The sequence below is a fragment of the Leopardus geoffroyi genome, chromosome D4 (genome assembly GCF_018350155.1).
Source record: "Leopardus geoffroyi isolate Oge1 chromosome D4, O.geoffroyi_Oge1_pat1.0, whole genome shotgun sequence".
NCBI classification, from domain to species: domain Eukaryota; kingdom Metazoa; phylum Chordata; class Mammalia; order Carnivora; family Felidae; genus Leopardus; species Leopardus geoffroyi.
Genome location: NC_059342.1, coordinates 19696881 through 19711454, shown reverse-complemented (window position 1 = coordinate 19711454; position 14574 = coordinate 19696881). Strand labels below are relative to the sequence as shown.

Below are 14574 nucleotides of genomic sequence, written 5' to 3'. Positions count from 1 at the left end.
AGCCCTTTGCTTTTTTTCCAGGAAGTCGGCCTATGAGTCTTGATGACTGTAATGAACACATGTGAAGTTTTTCATGGAGAGTTACAATTATAGAATCTCAGTGAAGGATGTGTTTTAAAGTTCAAGCTTGTACCCTATATTTGAGTCACCTCTGTAATGTCCCCCAATTTCTCGTTAGCTTGTATTCAGTAGTGGCCACATCATTCCCCGAGAGGAATTAATTCTTGGGTGATTCTTGTTTGTGAGGAAATTTTCATCTATTGGACTTTAGTCTGTCCTGAAACTCATCCTGGGTTCGTTCTTTGGGGACATTGGGACTCTGGAACCCACTGGAACACATCTGCTCCTCCAAATAATTGAGGTTGGCCTCATGACACTCCTAGGCCTCACTTTCTTCTTTATGCGAAATATGAGGTGTTCTTTCCATCATTTCTCAAAAGGCAGGGATGAAATCTTGTCCTGTGTCATCCTAGGTGTTTTCTTTTTGGGAAAGTAAATAATGGAACCCAGCACTTGAGGTGCAGTTATGAGGTCAGAGTATTTGGGTATCTTTTCTGAAACTGACGTATACGTGACTCTGGAAACCTTCGTCTTTTGTCTAAGTCATCCGAAGAAATACAGCAATTTTGAGTGCAGAGGGCTTCTGTACCTTGTTTGTTCTTTATTATTTTTTTCAATACAGTCCCACCTCACCAGCCCCATTTTGACCTGTGGTCATCTATGATCTGCATACAGACCCTGCATTTTTTCATTTCTCTCTGTCATGCATTTGCACGGATTTTTTCCATCTCGATTACTGAGGGTACTTATTCCTATTGAATTTCATTTTTATTCTGTGGGAACATCCTTTCAAGGTCGAGATCATTTAAACTTTTTTCTCCCCCTCACATCTAGCATTTGTAATCCAACCCAGTTCATTCTCAGGGGATAATAGATGAACCTATTAGAGAAAGATTCATAAAGAATTGCATCAGGAAAAAGAAGCGTTTTTGTTAATACTGTCAGTAAAGACATGGGATGTATTAGATTTCAGGACAGATCCCCACAGTCTGTCATTCAGTATGAATCTCCGATTGATTCCAAGTGTATAACTTCGCTGTTTACTTACCTAAAAGATACATAAAGCCGAAAATCCAGTACTTGAATTTGACCTCATATTTAGTTTGTGTCGGTATAAAAGAGAACAGGGAAATCAAGAGAAGATACAATACACCCGCTTTTCCTTCCTCATCTGTGGCCTGGTCTCCCGTCATAGAAGGAAATCAGGTTGCTTAAGTGGGCCTCTCACTAGCACCCCTAACATTGCACACAGTAGGTGGTCTGTGTTAGTCACTCCTTATTACATCCTGAAGTTTGGGTTGCAACCATATTGTAATGTCCCTTGTCATTAAGGAAGGAAGGAGCATTTTTTGATTGCTTGTCCTGTGTGAGTTCAAATTTCCACGTAGAAGAAAAGGAATATTTTTGGAGAAGCGAATTTTATTTGCTACCTATTTGCTTCCCAGCCAAATTGGCTTAGTCTCTCCTTTTTCTCTCTGTAAGGCAAGTGTTTCTTTGAGAGAGAAAGCCAACTTAGAATTCTGTAAACTTTATTTTACAGAGTTTAACATTGTGCTCACATTTTTCACAATGACATTACATTTTTTTGTTTAGGAAATTGAATAGTTCAGTGGAGGTTTTTTTTGTTTGTTTTTGTTTTTTTTTAATCTACCTGATTATTTAATGTAAATAAACTCTGTTCTTCCAGTTGGATGGTGGGGATCATGATGGGATGGCAGTTAGTAAATAATTCTGTTTCTTGGGCAAAGGATTGAGACGGGATCTTGTTCTCCCTTGCCCCTGCTGCTTGATTGACTCTAGCTTATGCCCACGAGGCTGTCATCTGTGGGTAGAAGGCCCTTCTTCACAGTGGGTGCGTATTGAGTTCAGGACAGTGGTCAGCCCAGGATACTTCTTTTTTCTAGAACTTGTAACCACACAGGTGGCTTTGTGAAGACTGGGGCATGTCAGCTTTAGAGGGCAGCGCATTCTCCCAGTCCTTGTGTATGTGTGCTGGGTCCTCAGGCGTCTCAAACACTTCAGCGTCATTGTTTTGAACCTGACCTTGTTGGAAAGGTGGGCTTAACACTGCTTGTAAGAGCCTGTCGGGAGTAAGTTAGTTTCCTCATTAATTTGGTAACATACCACAATGACTTCTATTCTAGCCCCAGTTATTACAGCTTGTCGAAACGCCCCAGGTCATTTTTGTTTCCTTCTGTCACCCATGAGAATTATTCTAAAACAGTTTTTGGCCTTTACACCAGTGTTTTAAAAATGGTTCTCTATCTGGATTTGTAACAGGGCACAGTGTCCTAAATCCTAAATCCTAAATCGTGTTACAGGTAACACGATATTACATGCCTTTCTGGAAACTTCAGCCTTGGAAGCCAAACTGAGTTTTCAAAAATGCACTGGCTGCGTATGGATAAGTCATGGCCACGTTCCCAGTTGTGTGGAATCTCGCCAGGTAATGATTGCATGTGGAAGTATCCCTGATTTACCAAAGTGCTGTTTCAGGAGCTGCCCTCATAGCAAGTGTGTGCCTTATGTAATCTCAATGGTCAAGATTCGTTTTCAGGAAAAAATGTGGTTGTGCTGACATTTACTTGAAGCAACTGAAGTGTAGTTCATATCTGTTGAAATTGAAATTAATAATACATGAGTGCTTTTCCCGACCCTCATTGTGTGTTCTTGCATATAAATTTTTAGAACTCATGGTAAATCAGATGGTGCAGAGGCTGTTTGATTCCCCCCGTCTTCTCTGTTTTCCAGTGGGTGGCTTGCTTGAACAAGGGAGTGCAGTGAATAAATTTATCAGCAGCAGAATCTGTATTGACACAATTATATTTCTTGTATTAAAAATAAAACATTTTGGTCTAAAGGTTTCCATTTTCGTAAGTATCCTTTGTTTGCAAAAGAAAACCATCTTCTGGATGGCTCCTGACCATGCTCCCAAGTGTTCTTTTTCCAGCTGAAAATGAGTTAAGGGACAAATGTTCATACTGGGTCTTTTTATATTGGCAAGCGTTTCCCCCTCTGATTGTTCCTTTCCTCATAGTCCCTGGATGATGAATAAGTTAGAAGAAAACTTCACTGATCTTGAAACCATAAAAACTTTGTGTACCAGTGCTTTTTAGGTACACAATGCAGTCTGGCCGGCCTCTGTGTGTAAAATCTCCCTACTGCTTAGCAGGGACAGTCTGCATGCACTGGCTGAGTGCTTTGGCAAAGCCAGACAGTCTAGGTTGCAAAGAACGCTCGGCCCCTCTCACATTTTCACGAGGAGTAACATCCTCGCATGCCGGGCCGCGCCTCAGTAGCAAAGGACTGAAATGTGCTCCTAGGCCAAGAAATGTAGCCAGTCACCTGGTGTAGTCTTTACCCCATGCAGCCACGGCAGTATCTCTGACGTTAAGAAAATTGTGCATTAGGTTGCAAAATCTTCTCCTGAGTTAGGAGGGAAGTCTCCAAGCTGACTTTGTTACTTTTAATAGTTTCCCATTCCCACACATAGGTAGTCACCGCTATGTCCTTCATAACTTTGCAGTAAGCTTACAAAAGGCTTCTTTTTTTTTTTTTTTTTAACAAAAGGCGGTACTAATTAGATACATGCAGATAAGGGGGGGAGCACTAGTAGGTTTATTCCTTATTGTGTGGTAGGGTTTGTTTTTTCTTTTCTGATTTTTTTTGGTGTGTGTTTAAAAGCCAACTTTTTTTTGTGTGTTTGAGGGGAAAGTTGGGGAGGAGGAGGAGGAGGAGGAAGGGGAAACAGGCAATTTTTTTTTTTTTTCTGGTTGGTTCCATATCTCCGTGTAAAAGACACTCCTAATGAATTGGGATCTTGTGGGACAGGAGCTATATATTTCTTTTTTTATTGACATAATTGCAGCCAGATGGAAATGTGTAATTACATTTCTTATTATACATATATAATGGATTTGTTTTATGTCTTCCTACTTTCTGAAATTAGCCAACAGGTTAGAGCACATTTTTCCCAATAGAACTGGGATATGTACCTACATCCTTGTATTTAACTTGACCAACCTCCCTAGAATACCTCTTTATGGCAGTTTGCATCTGGTTAAATAGGGCTTTAAGTCAGTAGTCTGATTAGAATTAGAATGTGTTGCAACCCTGATCGGGGAGGAGTTAACACAGCAGGTCTGACCGCTCTTCTTAGAAAGGTCGGCTTGCAGGATTTGCCATTGGTGGGTGGCTGGGAACTTGGGTTTCTAGAGAGTTCCTACACTGTCAGAACTGATGAGAGTGCCTCATGGCACCTAAACCTGCTTTCCTTTTGGGAGTCTGGAATTTCGGCAGGTGCTAGGCAGACTGCCTACTTGACTGACCCCCGATAACAATCCCGGACTTGGAGACTCAGGTGGCTTCCTTGGAAGACAGCATTTCACATGTGTTGTCACAGCTTGTTGCTGGGAGAATTAAGTGCATCCTGTGGGACTCCACCGGGAAAGGTCCCTCGGAAGCCTATGCCTGGCTTCTTCCAGACTCGCCCCATCAGCCTCTTCCCGTTGCAGATTTTGCTTTGTTGTAATAATCACAGCCTGAGGACAACTGTATGCCGAGTCCTAGGAGGCTACCAGGTGAACCATTGAACCTAGGAGTGGTCCCGGGACCCCTGACTCAGACCCCATCATCAGATTCTAAAGCTCTCAATCTGGTTCATGTGTAGTGCTCTGGGCCTGGGTATTCACACTGCAGCCTGGCCTGGCACCAGAGGCTGCTCTGGGTGTGAGAGGAGCCGGGATGGTGTTCAGGTGAGTTCCTCGAAAGCACCAAGTCACTATCCAAATAAATGCACAGTGATGGCATTAGCATTTTTCTTCTGTAATACGTCTTGGTCATTGCTGGGAGCCAGACGTTATTCTGTCTGCATAGAGTGCTCTGTTATTTATCCTTCAGCTGGTCATAGGCCTCTTCCTCCAGACAGGACCGCAAACCCCCACTTCCCCAACATGCTGAGCTCACAGGAGTGATGGACAATGGGGGATAGTGGGGACACGAACTCCCCATGCTCCTTACACCTTTCACATTGCTCTCAGGTGACTTTTTTTACACTGTATTGATTATGACTGTCATCTGTTCAGATCATTAATTTCTTCCCATTAGTTGTAAAATAAGGGCCAGATACCTTCATCTGTCAGTCAAGGTCATCTGATCCCACCCTTCCTTTCTAGCCTTATTTCTTACTGCTCACCTTCAAGCATATGACACCCTGGCTAAACCCAATTCTTGGGCATTAAGCCTTTTCCTTCCTTTTTCCATCTTCACATCTTCATTGCTGTCCTCCCTTCCACCCCTCCCCCCAACCTTTATCCCCTCTACCTGCCAGCTGCTTCCCTGCCTGCCCCCCGCCCCAACATCTCTGCCTGTGTAAAGCTACCTCTTCCTGAACAGCTCTGATCTCTGTATTAGTTGGAATGTCTGAATGCCTGGGATGTTTTATATTTGTCACATGTCTGTTTATTAGGTCTGTGCAGGAAGCATTGATGGGAGAGTAGAGACGTGAGACAGGTCAGGGAAGGCAGCCGATAAATGTGCATTATGAAACCAGCTGCCATGGTGGACAGTCAGAGCTCAAGCCTGGGGAGAAGCTGTGGTTCACGTTGTCCTTTCTCACATTGAAAGGAAATGTGAGACTTTGTCTTGGCCCTCAATTAATCATTTAGGTGGGGATGAAAGATAGTCAATATGAAAATGATAGGAATCCATTTGTAAGTGTTCAGGGCTGTCCAGTGATACTTGGATATCTGATCACCCCCCCTCCCCCCCCCCCCTGCTCAGTCTTGATTTCATCTGTTTCCTCTTGTTGCCAGATTGTACAAGTTAGGAGTGCAGATTCCTCATTGAAAAGGTATGATCTTGTAGATACTGGAATTTATCTAAAGGCATGATTGTATGCTGGCACAATTACGGAATATCACAGAGAAAGTACAGTATCCTAGCTCATCCTCGAAAAGTAGGTCTATGTCAAAAGGACTATAAGAGATCAGGGACATCACAGCCATTGTTTGCCTCCGTACCCAATGTCTGGTTTGGTGTTCGGTTGGGTCCTAAGGTTACGGAAGATACTTCCAGTAAAACCAGCAACTAAATCAAGATTCTTGATTTTTTTTTTTTTTTTTTTTTTTTTTTTGGTATGTCTTGTGTTCCTCTGTTGGGTTCTTCTCTTTGGGTCCATAAACGTTTTAAATATTCATTTCATAATCCTGTCCACTTTGGTCCTTCCCTGGCTTTCCCAAACGGTGCAATCTCTTTCTGTAGATCCTTTCTGTGGGGTGGCTTAGAGCAAGGAATAAGTGATAAAGTTGTGTCTCAATTAGACTGTCATTTGGGGGGGAGGAAACATGTTTTCCTTGGATTCATTCTCATCACCTACTGAATAGTCTTGTGTGGAAGACTTGACTGCTCAAGTAAAAAGAATTCAAAGAAAAAAGTGAAAATCCCTGAAAAATAGTATCAGGTTCTCCCATATTGACGAATCCTTGTCTTCTGACTACCTATACAACCCTTCTACGTTGTGATGCCCTTCCACTTGTGTGATTTCATTCGAAACAGAAAAGATTGTGATGGGAGTAAACATACACAGTCCCCATCGTGAGTGGCCCGGAGAGGTTATGTGACCTGGTGGAGTAGAGTCCTCCAAGTTAGTCCTACAACTTACAAGTATTATTGCACCGGTGAAGTTTTTAGGCCTCACAGCCCCAGCTTCTTTATTTTTAATCTAAGGATCTTGTGGGACAGGACAGTCTATGGGTTGTCCTGAAGAGTAGAGAAGATGATGAAGACAAGCACATGAGTGCATCTTAGCGAATGTTTCTTTTTCTTCCCCTCTCAGTTTCCAGTTAATAGGAGCCGGGACTAGAGGAAAACTTGGGCCTTTCAACTCAATAGATGGCTTCTTGAAAACAAAACAAAAAAAGTACAAAGGGGCATGACAATTCAAAATAACACTTTTTATAATTTCACTGGCTTATACTGCCTCATGATTATCGATAGCTGTTCTGCTTACTGAGTGCATTCTAATAATCCACTGTGTGGGAATATTTGTTTCTTGACCAAACTCAAGACCCTTAGTGCCTTATTTTATAGAAATAATTGTAGAGAAATAAATGTCTTTGTTTAGTCTCTTTATTTCTTTACTGTATTCTGACAGAATTAGATGATTGCTACTCAGTTAATCACAACGTTAGGGGGGCATGATTTGTTTTTCTGTTTTTAACCCTGTGTTTATTCTGATTGGTTGGTGTATCTGTTTTGACCGGTTGGTACATTTGTTCTGATTGGTTACTATGTCTGTTCTGATTGGTTGGTGTCTCTGATCCAGTTGTTAGGTGTATACTGTTTGATTGTTAGATATTTTGAATCTCACTGGGGATTACATGCTCTTAAACGTTTTCTCTTTGTAGGGTTTTAGGATGTGTCTTTTAAGAGGGAAGGTTATTTTAGTAAATTCTACCAAATTAAAAGATGAATAGTTAAGAATAAGCTAGTTTCCTGTTTATGACTCTTTCTGAGCAAGCATTCATAGTTATTGTCTAAAATAATCTTAAGTGAATGCTAATGGGACTATGTATTATCAGTCCCACACTGGAAGGCTAATTATCCGTCTGTAATCTTAGCAAATTATTATGCTTGTTGGTGTAATCCATGTCAGCGAGGTGACACATTGTAATTATGTATTCATTTTCGCTTACTCTTTGTCTTCTACATGTATCATCAAACAGGCTTCTTTTATTACAGTTACGGTTATTCTAGTGGCAACCACCTTCACTTGAATTGACACAAAAACCTTCCCTTATCTCTGAGCCACATGGTCTTTCTTGAGACGTAAATGTGATATAGCATCTGCCGCACAATCTTCTCTAATGATCTGTGTAAAGAGACCTTAAAACTGCTTTGGTTTCTGTGTCTGAACTGTTGGATCGTTAGATTTACCCGTGGACTGATGCATTTCTGTGAATTCCACTGCCATAAATATGTGGGCCTATTTTTTATTGCTCTACATTAGATTTTTCCCTATGGATGATCCCATAGTGTTCAGTCCAGGAAAACAAATGAATTGTTAATGCTACTCCCTTTTTACTGCTCTCAATTGTAATTTAAGGTGGTATATCAGATTTTGGTTACTAATAGTTTCTGTTTTCTAATATTTGAACCTTTGTTAGATGTTTTTCTCAAATAAAAGTATCTTGTTCTACTCGTAAGAGCAAATTTATTTGTTAATGTGTGCAGTGAGTACTTTCTAAGCATATTAATTTACTCTTAAGTTATAATCTAAAACTGATGAGGGATCAATCTGTTTTGGCTTCAGGAAGACTAGATACTCATTTATTAAGTGTTACGTCCTACTAGGACGTAATAATAACATTATTTTGTTTTCCGAGTAGGGAACTAACTCACTCACGGGACCTTGTTCTTTCATTATTCATATTGACTTCTGATTTTCCATATTTGGTGTTTTTGGTGGGGTAGCATATGAAATTTGATTTTAGAGTTGGCTTGGAGCTTCAATAATAATAAATTGTTTCTTTGTTATTCCTTTTCATCTGTGTATCCTCAGCTCTTAGCATACACTAGGCCCAAAATAGACAAAAAATACTTGTTGAAATAAATAGCTCCCCAAAGTTTTGCTCACGTCTTTCTTTTGTTCAGTCACCTGGCAAGAAAATGAGGTCTGTACGCTGATTTTGTCTTCAGAAGCCTGATTCCTTCGTTCTTGTGCAGATTGGCATTATGTAATCTTTCTACTATTGGAGAACATTTTCTGTGACAGCAGACTCTTCTGGGTGAATGAATTTCTCTATCAGCTGTTGAAATACTGAGTTTGTGTTTAGAAAAATGCAGAAGGCTTTGTCTGCCAAGCCTAAAGAGGTTGTTTAGCAGAAGAGAGGGGAGGTATTGAAATCAGAAAAATTTGCTCTCTATTGATGACCCCCCATGCTGGTCATAACTTCCCAGTTGGAGTAAATTCTTTTGTTAGATGATTGGAATTGAATCTGTAAGCCAAAATTATTTGCTTGCTGATTCTGTTTGCGTTTTAGGAGAGGGATAATTCTAAACTTCTGCAGTTACCCTACCCATGCTGCAGATCGATGGCTCTCCATTGCAAATTCATCTTTCTCTTCAAGCCTTACTGCAGTGGTTCTTAAATACAGTTAGTAAGCACTTATGTTTTTGATTTCTTACAGCACAAAGTAATACTGACACTTTTATTTGAGAGTGGTTCAACGAACCTTAAGACTTTATGTGGTGTTTTCTTTTTGTTTGTATATGTTGATGTAGCGGAGGGTGATTTCTAAGTAACTATGTAATCAGAGAATCTGAAGACATTTCCATAAAGGTAGTGGGGTGTGTGTGTGTGTGTGTGTGTGTGTGTGTGTGCGCGCGCGCCCGTGTCTGATAACTAGATTCAAATCCAGTGCTCCGGGCACTTGTGACAGGGAACTGGTTACAGTGACGGTCCAGATGTGGAAAGTAAAGGGAATGAGGAGAACAGGGATACTGTTGCCACTTTTTTCTTGGATAGGAACCAGAGTATAGGTTTGCTGAGAATCACCAAGTGATACTCGGCGTCAGGCACTGGTTTAGGCAGTTGGTGTTGGGGGTATTTCATAGAAACCAGATCTTCACTTCAAATCCGTTTTGAAAGCAGATATGGTGTAAATCATTTTAAAAACGCTGCGGTCAAAAAAGGCAGCTTGAGCCACGCCGGTGCCGTTTTTCTTCATTTGGCGGCTGGTGCTGCGAGGGAACTGTGAGTGTGTTCTCGTTATCAGTTAGTGGGAACGCCTGAGGCGGCCTTCAACAGGAAGCCGAGTGGCTTGACCCTGCCCTTCCTGCTTAGTAAGTGGCCACTAGCTCTACTTACACGGGCCTTGGAGGGAGGGCTGGGTGTTCCGGCTGCTGGCTGTGTGTGTGTGCGTGCGTGCGTGTGTGCGTGTGTGTGTCCAGTGTCCGTGTATATGAGCGAGAGAGGGAGACGCAGAGAGATGGACCGTTGGATCCTGTAGGCCGTGGTGAATGCCTTCAGTTAAGGAAGTGGTGCACGTCTTCCCCGCAGCTGCTTCCTGGGCACAAGTCCCTGCTGTGGCGCATCCTCTTCCTAAGGAAGTCACTGACCATATTGACTCGTAGTACAGGGACAGTTTGACCGGAGCCTCTTTCAACTCCCCTTTTGAGAGCTCGGCCCTTGGGGAGGAGATGCGGGGACGCCCGGGGACCGCCCCTGTGTGCAGGGCGCCCGGCACAAGTGGCGTGGTGCGCCTGCAGCGGGAATCTGGGGCCCGGGTGGGGGAGTCTGGGGCCCGGGTGAGGACGTGGGCCGGCCGCAGCCTGCCTTGCACCCTTCTCAGCTTGTGCATCTGTTGCTTCGGCAGAGTTGCCTCCTGCCCTCAGACCAGGCTGGCGCGGCTCTTGACCACGAGGTGGGGGGGTGGGTGGTGGGAGGTCTGTTACCTGGTGAGAGGAGGCCAGCCAGGCCTGGTGGGGACCGAGCACGGGGAGGGGGGTGCGAAGGCAAGGGGTGGCCCAGAGACAGATCGGTGCAGCAGGAAACTGGAGCTGGACGAGCCCTCAGGAGTCTCTGGAGATGAGAGAGGCGGAAGTGGGCATCTCAGCCGAAAGTGGGAGGGGAGCCCACACCCTTTCAGGTGGCGTTTTAAGGAAGAGAGTAACTGCAAAATCGGGGGCCCTGGTGGGGGAACCCAGACGGGTTACCTCCATGTGACTCTTAGCTGGTGGCACGAAAGCTCACAAACCATCTGTTAGGATGGACGGAGCCCGGTGGCTACAGGTGTGGGCACTGGCATCACCTGGCCAGGACTCCAATCCTGACTCCTGAACTTGTCTGCATGATAAAGGGCAAAAGTCACTTTATCTTTCCAAAGCTCTCACTTGGCTCGTCTGTGAAATGGGGGATAATCACAGTGATTGTTGTCAAGAGTAAATGAGAGAATATGTGTTAAATATTTTGTATGGAGCCCAGTGGTAGTAAATAAATACTCACTAAAAGTTAGTTGGTGTCATTGTTGGATGTGTGTCTGACTTATGTCGGTGGAAGGAAAGAACAATTAATGATTGTAAAAAGAACACATCTTATTTCTTATTTAATGAGATCAGAACAAAGCATATCCTTCAGACTGGATTCTTTTTGTGAAATAAAGGGTGACAAAATTAAGTTTTATGCAAAGGAAAGGCATCTTAAAATCTGTTATTTTAGGGGCGCCTGGGTGGCTCAGTCGGTTGAGCGTCCGACTTCGGCTCAGGTCATGATCTCACGGTTTGTTAGTTCGAGCCCCGCGTCGGGCTCTGTGCTGACAGCTCAGAGCCTGGAGCCTGCTTCGGATTCTGTGTCTCACTCTCTCTCTCACTGTCCCTCCCCTGCTTATGCTCTGTCTCAAAAATAAGTAAAACATTGAAAAACTTTTTTAAAAAATCTGTTATTTTATTATTTTTATTTGTTAAGTGATCTCTACACCCAACGTGGGGCTTGAACCCATGACTCTGAGATCAAGAGTCGCATGGGCTACCAACTGAGCCAGCTAGGCACTCCTTAAAATTTTGATTTTTTTAAAAAAAATTTTAATGTTTATTTTTCAGAGAGAGAGAGAGAGAGAGAGATACAAAGACAGGGCATGAGTGGGGAGGGGCCAGAGAGAGCAGGCTCTGAAGCAGGCTCTAGGCTCTGAGGTGTCAGCACAGAGCCTGACATGGGGTTTGAACCCACAAACTGTGAGATCATGACCTGAGCCAGACAGAGTCAGACACTTAACCCACTGAGCCACTCAGATGTCCCTGATTTATTTTTTTTGACTGCTGTCTATGGGTACAAAGGATTTCAGGGACAATGTTTGTGCCTGTTGTCATGTTTGCAGTGAAAATCGGTACGTTTTTCCATTATCAAAAGATAGAATAAAATAAAGCCCCAAACCAACATAAGTTCAGGTTAATTCAAGAAACGTTGGTGGGAATTGGTCCTGGGAACAGCGGTGTATTTTTTGGTACGTGTTGAAGAGCTCTTGTGTCCTGACCCTGCCTGGGTCCTTACTGCACTCCTCCAAAGGGTGCCGTATTATGTGGCATTGTGACCGTGTGCCTGTGAACAGGGAAATGTTTAGATAGGGTGATGCTTCCTTTATAAATAAGGAATTCTTTAGTCTACCTTCTGTCTGCAAAGAGTACTCACATAGATTCCTTAGTTTTTTACTCCTAAGGAATTAAATTTGTCAAACCACATATTTTACAAATGAAGACAAATTCTTGTCATCTTATGAAACCAAAGTCTAATGAAAATCAAGAAATGAAGATTCCGGGGGCACCTGATGACTCAGTCGGTTAAGTGACCGACTCTTGGTTTCAGCTCGGGTCATGATCTCTTGGTTCATGAGTTAGAGCCCCGCATGGGGTTGTGCACTGACAGTGCAATGAAAGCTTGGGATCTCTCTTTCCCTTTCTCTCTCTCTGCCCCTCCCCTGCTTGCTCTCTCTGTCTCTCTCAAAATAAATAAATAAACTTAAAAAATTAAAAAGAAAAAGAAATGAAGATTCTGTGTGGCTTGACAAGTTTCAGTCTTCATACAGAAGGTTGTGTCAACGATACCGTTAAGCTTCTACTCTCCGACTTTAACTTTAGACCCTGAACCTTCCCCCACCTTCATTTTCCACCTCAGTTGTGCTCTCCCTGATCACATTAGTATTGCTTTGAATGATGAAAGTGAAGAGAAGAAGAATAACACAGTGGTTAAGAGCGTGGCTTGTGGAGCCTGAGAACCAGAGTTTGCATCTGGATCTGCCACTTAATAGCTGGACCGTCTTGGAGAGGCTACACGTCTTCTCGATCTCACGTCCTACGTGTATTTCAGCTGTGAATGGGGCGTTAATAGTACTTTCTCATCTGTACTACCTTTGCTGTGAGGATTAAGTCATGAGTTTGCAAGTGTAGGGTACTTAAATTTGTCACATGGCAAAGCACTATGTATCCATTAACTGTAATTTTAGAGCATTGTGATCGAGTCCTATGAGCTGCTGTGGCAAACATGCCTCATATCAGTGACTTAATTTAGTAGAAGATTGTTTCTCATTATTTGAAGTCTAACATGAGGTTGTTTTTTTTTTTTTTTTTTTTTTTTTTGGACTGGTGGGGACCTATCAAACCAGGTGGCACTTGTTTTTAATAAAAATGTTCACATGTTAGAATACCTACCCTAAAAGAGGAGATCTTTCAGCTGAACCCCGCGTTGGTCATATATGCTCCGTATTTAGACCCAGCCCCAAGAAGCGGCTGATAAAGATACGCCATGGGACTACTTTGGGTTTTTCAGGTCAGAGTTTTTAAAAAGTCCTGCAGGAGGGAAGTTGATGATTTGGAAAGGGGCAGGGGGTAAAAGTAAGCTGAAACATAGGAAAGCAAAGAAGTAGTTCAGTCTAGATGAAAGTAGAAAATTGTGGTCCATGTTGAGGGCAGGGAGGAAGGGGACTTTGGCTTTGGAATGTTGTTAGTGATTGAGGTGTGTCGTAAGCGGGTCTGGAAGCAGAAGCTTCTCACAGTGAAATCAGTACGGTTGCACATCACCAAATAGGTGAATCTGAAGTGATAGCAGACCATTAGGAAGGGTGGATGAAATGTCCCACACAATTCTGAAGGGATAGTAACAGATTCATAGACATCTCATCATAAAGAGAAAGCAAGCAGAGTAATAAGGCTGATTAAGTCATTAGAGAGTATTAATGTGTTTCTGGCATCCAGAAATAACTACAGATATGCCTTGTCTACAACAAACTTCGCGTATTTGAAGTAACAGGACTTCACTAGGGAAAATTAAAATATTTCCTCACTTCCTAAGGGTTTTCCCCTAGTCTTTGTTTTCAGACCTCACTAGCTTAAAGTATGATTTTATGAACTACCTTGAATTTGACATAAATCATTGCAAAATGATACTTTACAGCTAAACTAGTCTTGAAATATTTTTTTCCCGTTGACAGTATTTCAAATAATACTATAAAAGTGAATACTTTATAATAAATTATAAATTTATCTGGACTTTTCCTCATTAGGTCAATACATACATAAATCAAGTGTGTTGATATTCCTTTGTTATTTGCTTAGTTTTGCTTATAGCGAAGACAAATCTGGAATATCTGATATAGTCTACTTATATATCAGCCGTTAGATAGGTTTTCTGACAACTAATTTAAAAAATTGGGTATCAAAGCATATTTCTCCGTGAGAAGGCAAACCATAAATTTTGTGGTTTAGACTTGTAGGGCATATTTAGAGCTAAATTAAGTTGACTTGCCTTGAATTTAAGAGCTTCTAATGCAAATGAAGTCACCATGCATTTTATATGAGGTTGCCATTAAGATAGTCAGATATTCAAACTAACAGTATTGGAATGTGCTTTATAGATTAGGGATGTTTTAATATTATAGTAGGGAAATAATAAAAAATTAATTCCACCTAAAATCCACCTCTTCTCTCTTTTGTTTCAGATCTCCTAGCTTTTGAAAAGTTATAGAA

General features: G+C 42.2%; 1 protein-coding gene across 3 annotated transcripts in view; it reads left to right on the top strand.

The window, feature by feature from the left end:
* Positions 1 to 14574, top strand: part of GNAQ (G protein subunit alpha q) — a 317449-nt gene that overhangs the window by 21354 nt on the left and 281521 nt on the right. The window lies entirely within an intron of this gene.